Below are 6844 nucleotides of genomic sequence, written 5' to 3'. Positions count from 1 at the left end.
TGAAGGCTGAGCATGCATGGGCATCATAGAGATCCAGAAGTGTCTGCTTGTGGTGCAAATCTTCCGAAAAATGGTGACTTTGCTGGGTAAAAACACTGGGTTTGCAATGTGTTCTTTGCAACTTGCAAACATCTGCCTCAGCATGCAAATGTGTTTGTTTAAGGTATGAATGAAGTCTATTGGCAGTTTTGATTGTTTTTGCCAGAGTTTTAGCTGCTTGAGATTCACCAGTTTCTTTTCAGCTGGTTTTTTGTGACATTTGAGACCGAAGAGGTGGGTTCATTTGTTGCATACACGATTTAATGCTATTATGACAAGTTATAAAAAGCATACCTTGTTGCTTATGTACAAGAAACAATTGTTGAAGTCTTGTATATTGATAAATTCCAGTCATCTCATAATTATTGCTTCACATCATGCTGCAGTAACGACGAGCGTGTACTTTCCAAGGTATGGGTGCACAAGTATTGTTCTGTGGATGTCCTCATACACAATTCTGCAGATCTGGCGGATGTCTGAGGTGCTGCATATATTAATAAGTGATTAGGTGCAAGAACGCTGAACAGTAGTACCAGATTGCACATGGAATCCATTCACAGCATAAATGAAAGGCTCAGAGAAAGATATATATGATTGCAGATGCACGCAGTAGGTTCTTGCCAATCATCTTGTGTGTGTAGAACAAGTTAGGAGCCCCTATATCAGGAGAGTGTAGTAAGATTTATACCATCCAAGGTATGGCTTACAGGTTGGTTTAGAGTAAATATAATGCCAGAGGTCTTGCAAAATCCATTGACATGATATTCTTATAAACAATACATCTTGCACATGAGAAGCAGAAATCTGAATGTAATTGAGAATTAGAAGATAATCCATGCGAATGTACTTCCTAGGTGAGAGGCTGGAAGAGCACATACATGTTTGTCGCTTAGGCATGTGCAGTATTCCAAGTTTGAAGATTGCAGTGGTCTGCAGTATGCTCATCTTTCTGATGCAGAAAGAATCCAGCAAAGTCTGAGTTTGGGGAGAGGATAATTTTTGGCATGATAAAAATAAACCATGGTTTAAAGATTCACAAACTAAGACATCAGATTTTAAAGTGCTTACCTCATTCTTTCAGAGCGAGATTAGTGAGGTGCGCAAATCCTTAGCGTCCTCTAAATACATAGCTTATTTTTCGAGGGCTTAAGTTGTCACTGCACAGTGGAAGTTCCCCGTGTCAATGAGAGAAGCTTTACTTCTAGGACCTGAGCATAGCGTATCTCCACCTATACGATGGATACACCTGCTTAATTCAAGTGACCCACCCATACTTAACATCTAAGGATAGGTTCAAGGCTAAATATATGCTGCAGGATGACATAACTGACCATACACAAGGAGGACTTCCACGGCATGAGTGTTACAAACATAAGAGTGAAAACAAGAACCAAATTAGCAGGGCTTAACTTCAAACAAGATGTAGAACTGAACATAAATACATAATCAGAAAGTGAATGAACAGGAGAGAAGTGTGCACAATTTATACTTAACGGTGTTTACAGACTAGAGCCGGCCAACCGTGCCCGTCTGTGCATTGAATGCAACTGGGCCGTGGGCTGGACATGGGCATCCATGATACGTGGATGGTGCACTAGTCTGTAAACTCTGTAGGCAGAATTTGTCGTGGGTTACCTTGCACCTATGGCATCCGACTGTCGGTAGCAGCAGGGGGCCGCGTGGAACAAGAACAGATGGTCTCCTAAATCGTTGGCCGCTTCAGCATCCATGTGGCAGACCCAACTCCACAGAATTTAATGCTGCAGTTGACTGGCCTAGCCTGAGCTTCCTGCAAGAGCCAAGAACAGCCAGCTGCCATAACTCGGGGCCTTCGCTTGCTTTCTTCTAGAGTACTTGGAAGGCTCCAAATCAAGCCCAAAGGCGTTTAGTGGTACTGCAATCTGGACGATCCATGGACACTTTAGAACAAGTCGAGTCTTCTCCAGCGCTCTTTGACCTTACAGCAGCAGCAACTTCCTTGATCATGCAGATGCAAGTCTCCCAAAACCCAAGGGGTTTAGTCAATATCATCTTTTAGAAGCTTTGTGAAGACAACTTACAAGGAATACTAAGACATTTGGATTGGGAAGCTCGTGAACAAAGGGACCGTCTGGTTTGGGAAGCCGCTCTCTTATTCATAGAAAGATTGGTATGATGGTCGATGTCTTGGTCATGCAATTGAAGATCAACAGTTGCCATCTAGAATCAGACGGCCAGAGGGAGGTTTTCTAGCGTTTGTGTACTGAATTTACGAAGCCAACATGAGTTCAGAAACATGTAGCGATAGTTGGTTGGACGATAGATAGGAAGATATATCGATGGATAGATAGACGGATGGATGGATGCATATAGATAGATAGGTGGATGGAGGGCTAGATAGATAGACGGATGGAAGGCTAGATAGATAGATCGATAGATAGATACATAGATACATACACACAGTCACTTCTCAATTTTTTGGCTTGCCTCCTTTATAGATAACGAGTACTGAACTCGTGCTTTGCACTTGCAAAGATGCATAACCATCCTCAACGACTCCCCATCTGAAGGTGGATCTTTGATTCTTAAATTTTGGCTAAGTCTTAGCCCATGGCTCTGAGACCCCATGGCTCTGAGACCTTCCATCTCCTCCTTCCTCCCGAAGGTGACCTTCCATCTCCTCCATTCCATTGACCTTCTATCTCCTCCTTGCCCCTAAAGGTGTCTCTTGTCTTTCCACCTCCTCCCCAAAGCCTCCCTCTTGTCTTTCCACCTCCTCCCCCCTCCAAGCCTCCATCCAGGAGCTCCTTCTTTGTGACACGTGGTAGGCTCTTCTCCTCCAAGCTGTCCTCTCCCTTTTTTTTGGTGTCCGTGGTTAATAGGTTAAAGATAGATAGATAGATGGATGGAAGGCTAGATAGATAGATCGATCAATAGATAGATACATAAATGCATACACACATAGTCACTAAAAATAATCTCACGCCTGCCCCCTTTGTCTTATTGGAGTTTTCACTTAAAAAGCGAAATTCAGAATTTTGATTTTTGAAAATTAATTTCTTTTACAAGTGTGTGCATGGCTTTTTAAGTCCAAGTCACTTTCTATTTTCTTTCCTCAAATCTCTCTCTCTCTCTCTCTCTCTCTCTCTCTCTCTCTCTCTCTCTCTCTTCCCTCCCCCCCCACGTGTACATGTCTTTTTGGCTACCCATGGGGCATTGGCCTAATTGATGGTGTTTTCTCTAAGAAGCTAAATTTCCATATATGGCCCCATCATTTTCTCCCCCCTCCCCCTTCTCTCTCTCTCTCTCTCTCTCTCTCTCTCTCTCTCTCTCTCTCTCTCTCTCTGCTTCTTCTCAGCTTTCAATTTGCCCAGGCAAGCCTCTTTTCTTCAAATAACCAAAAAAGCCGACTTATATTGCAGAGACGGGAGGGGAAACTCCCAAATAAAATCCCCTTACAAAGGAAAATGGCCAACTAAAAGGGTCAACACCCGTGGCTTGTGCTAAGTATGGCAAGACATTCCCAACTACCACAAGGGCATGCACTATATATGTAAAAACCCTGCAATCTCCTGCAACGATTGAGCCACCAGTGTATCTCTTTTGCTTGAGATACTTGCAAAATCAACCAGAGTACTCTTACAATAGTCCAGCAAAGCTCAACAAAGCTAAATCTGTAAGTCCCTGAGGAGATAGCTTTCCAAAGCAAATCTTGACCAAACTGCGTTTGTCACCGTAGCTCTAATGTACTGGCAACAAGCCACAAGTGTGGAAGGTAAACCTGAAGTATCACCTAGAACCCCTCGTTTCCAGTTAGCTCCCAACCTAAACCTCAACATCAAACACGCTCTCCTTATGGCCAACTCCATCTTACACCACAAAGACCTAGTGGTTGGGCATCGCCACAAAAACCTAGTGGCCGGGCACCGCCACAACAAATGCAAAACATGCTCCACCGCTTTCTTGCAAAGGGGGCACAACGGATTCACCACGAATCTCTTCATGAGTTTTGCCCTCAAAGGCTTCCACAACAGGAAACATTATTGACCCACTCTATAGTCTTTCCAAATGCTTCTAAAAATTCCCTTGCACCTTGCTCCCACAAATTAGACCAAGAACAAATGCCTTTTCTGAACAGATTTTGAGCACATGATAAATTTAGTCTTGCAAAGGGGACACCATCAGCATTTATTGCTTTGCCCCACCAAATACCTTCACTGAGGCTTGCATCTCCTCATAATCCCCCCTAGCCTTTCCACTCCATCAAACCAATGCAACATTTCCAAGCCTCTACCAGCCCAGAAACCATATCAGACCCAGATATCCTAATTGGAAAGTCAGAAAATAACCTCTCATACCATGGGAGCCGATCCAACTACCTTGCCTTCCGTGCTCTATAAACCATTCGAAAATCTCCACCCATGGGAAAGAACGAGAAAACAATTTGGGAAGCCACTTCCCTATCAGAGCCGCATTCTTAGTAGCAACATCAGTGAGGCCCGCACCAACTTATCTTTAAACCATAGAAATCTCTGCTTAACTGATACACCCAGACCAATGGGTGCTCCCAGATATCTCACCACCTCACCACGACGAATCCATGAGATTGGCAACGCCTTGGCCCACTCAAGGAGTGGGTCCAAACAAGTTCTCAAAGCATAAGACTTCTGCCAGCTATAAGAAGACTTCGAGGCACAACAGAACGTGTCCATTATCTGCCTGAGAGACACCATTCCCTTCTCATTCTCTTGCATAAAGACCATGATGTCATCTGAGCAAACAGCTAGGATGACAATTGATTTCCTCCTGGCAAGCTTACCCCCTACATCTCCCTGAACTGCTCTTTTGAAAAGATTCATCAATGGGACTGTGCTAATAGTGAACAGAAGCGATGCAATTGGACATCCCTGTCTGATAGACCATTTCAGAGCAAAGGTACCAACCACACCACCATTTAGAAACAATATACCCAAAGCATTTGAAAACAACGTAGAAATTGTTCCAATGAATCTCTCCCCAAATCCCAACCAGGTCATCATTGAGATGATAAAATCCCAGCGTACTCTATCATACGCTTTATCCAAGTCTAAGGCATAAACTATACATTTCTGGCTAGAGGCACAAGCATAATCAAGAGCTAGAGAAACATTCAAAATGTTCTAAAAAATATCACGTGATTTGGATAGATGCTCTGGTAGGCCTCTTAAATGTATTCAACTTGTTAAGATTAGTCCAAGTTTCACTTTCTATTTTCTTTCCTCTCTCTCTCTCTCTCTCTCCCTCTCTCTCTCTATCTCTCTCTCATCTTTCCGCCCTCTTTTCCATGCTATGCACCCAATTCATCTTCTTTATCGATCTCGGCAAGGCTTTTTATGATTAGTCCAAGTTTCACTTTCTATTTTCTTCTTCTTCTTCTTCTTCTTCTTCTCTCTCTCTCTCTCTCTCTCTCTCTCTCAATCTCAACTTTTCGCACTCTTGAGATTCAAAAATTTGATTTCCCAAAATTAATTCCTTTTACTGCAGGGTGGACGAGTGTGCATGAATTTTTATGATTAGTCCAAGTTTCACTTTCTAGTTTCTTCCCCCCTCCCCCCCCCCCCCCCCCCCCTCTCTCTCTCTCTCTCTCTCTCTCTCTCTCTCTCTCTCATCTTTCTATCTTTTCCATGCTACACATTGAATTCGTCTTCTTTATTAATCTCGGGCAAGCCTTATGAATGATTTTCATAATTCATCTTGTTAAAATGTAAAAAACATATTAAAATCACCATCCAAATCTCCCCTATAGCAATCGAGTGCGAAGTTTGTTAGGAAGAAGGATTTTTGGACCAAGCAGTCCATGAGGTATTCATGCTGACAAAATGGGCAATGTGTCTAAGGTCGACCATAGGGCAACCAACATCACTAGTAAAATTCTAAAATTTAGACATCGTGTAGCGATCTAGTAGGTTGATAATAAGGCCTTCAATCATATTCAAGGAACGTATAAGTTGATAACAACAATACTGTCGGTGGCACTAATAATACAGATAGTAGCATTAGTATTACTCTCAGTAATATTTTCGATTTCCTATCAGTTTTTGCCTACAAAAGTCTTGCGAGAGTTGCAAGCACTCTTCATCCTGCAAGATTGTAGCCCATAGCTCTTGTAACTTGCATAAGGTGGGAGTCATGAGAGGACAAGGGTGACAAGCGACTGTTCATTTTGATTGCGGAAGTGGTTGGTTGCTCTAATATCTAGTATATGGTTAGTGACAGTTGCATGCCAATGAATCCAATTAAGCTTATGGGTAAGATGGACTGCAATTTACTTGTGAGAGGGCAAGGGTGAGGAAGAGAGTGTTCATTGTGGTTGCGAAAGTGGTTAATTGCTTTAATATCTTGTATATTGGCATAATGGTTTACCACAACTACAAGCAAGGGTAAGGTACGACAATTGAGTTGTGAGAGGACAAGGGTGACGAAGAGAGTGTTGATTGTAGTTGACCACTTGTAGTCATTGCTCTAACATCTTTCTATTTTTTTATAGAGAAGGAACTTTCTATTAATGCTCAAAAAATCAACCATACAGGTCAACTATCCCTAAGGCGCTGACCCAAGGAAATGACAAAAGAACAGCTGGCTAGCCTATTCCAAAGAACCTAGGTCACTGCCTAAGGAAGCTGTGGAGCAAAGCCTAATGGCTAGAGAGAAGGACTATATAGCCAGTGAATTCCTCATGGCATGAAAATATAAAAAATGCATGCAGGCCAAGCCTTATAGAACGCTCTCACCTTTTGACAATCGCTCTACAATTCGACAATCACTCTAGAATTCGATGTTCTGCGCT

The sequence above is a fragment of the Dipteris shenzhenensis genome, chromosome 32 (genome assembly GCF_047967505.1).
Source record: "Dipteris shenzhenensis isolate YYH24624 ecotype China chromosome 32, Dip_SZ_1.0, whole genome shotgun sequence".
Taxonomy (NCBI): domain Eukaryota; kingdom Viridiplantae; phylum Streptophyta; class Polypodiopsida; order Gleicheniales; family Dipteridaceae; genus Dipteris; species Dipteris shenzhenensis.
Note: the sequence above shows the minus strand (reverse complement) of the source record.